The sequence below is a fragment of the Formica exsecta genome, unplaced genomic scaffold (genome assembly GCF_003651465.1).
Source record: "Formica exsecta isolate Colony F162 unplaced genomic scaffold, ASM365146v1 scaffold362, whole genome shotgun sequence".
Classification (NCBI taxonomy): domain Eukaryota; kingdom Metazoa; phylum Arthropoda; class Insecta; order Hymenoptera; family Formicidae; genus Formica; species Formica exsecta.
The window spans coordinates 1,137,244-1,138,272 of record NW_021850867.1 but is presented as its reverse complement, the minus strand read 5'-3'; positions in this window follow the sequence as shown (position 1 = coordinate 1,138,272).

Below are 1,029 nucleotides of genomic sequence, written 5' to 3'. Positions count from 1 at the left end.
ATAAAATATTTATATAAATTGAATATGAATATTTGATAGTGATAGCATCATCAATTTGTAAATTATATAATTATAATTGTATTGTAATTATAATTTAATATTATTAAAATAAGAAATTATGAGAAAAAACTGAAAAATTATATAATTGTATTATAAGAAATTGTATTTATTATGATTGTATGTAAATTATATGAATTATGTATTCTTTTGTAAATTACACGCAAAGTTACCAAAAAACACGTGTAATGACAATATATAGCAATTAGTTCAATTAATATATACATATATTTATTTCTAAAGTATGTATTGTAAAAATGTTCTTACACACATAAATTTAACCGTGTGTATTTTCAATTAGGAAAAAAATTATTAAGAAAATTTATTTTATTTTACATGTGTACACAGTTTTTTTATATACATCAAAATATTTCAATCCTAATTTATTATCGGTATAGTATATACTAGAATGACAAAACATCACGCGCAGCTAATAAAACATTAATAAATCCATAATCTTTCTCCGCGTTTTTCATCCAAAATATGTATTTAGCATGGACATGCACCAACTGATTGTTTTATCATGGCATCAAAAAGTGGTTTTGGCCATGTAGTTCCGCCGGCTCTAAAATGAATCTAGTTAGCACCACTGTACCAGCTAGGAAAACGGTCTCGCGAAAAACGGCGGCGTGGCCCCTGCTTTTTTATCTAAAGTCGATAATCAAAATCGCTCTCTTTTTCGGGCAAAAGCGTTGTTTCTTATCTCAATATTTGCTTTCTTATATCAAGAAAGGAAACAAAAACGTTGGGAGAACATTTCTGTTGTACAATGGAACATTTCTATTTTCTCCCCCGTTATTCTAGATCAGCTGTTTCTCGGTAATTTGAAATTTCCCCTCTTACGCTTCTCTCCCGCTATACGCATGACGCGTGAGCACGTGACTATACGTAGAGAGAGAAAGCGAGTAAAAGACGGAGAGAACGCGATGACATTTTCATTTTGCGCATACGCGATTGTTACGGAGCAGGAAT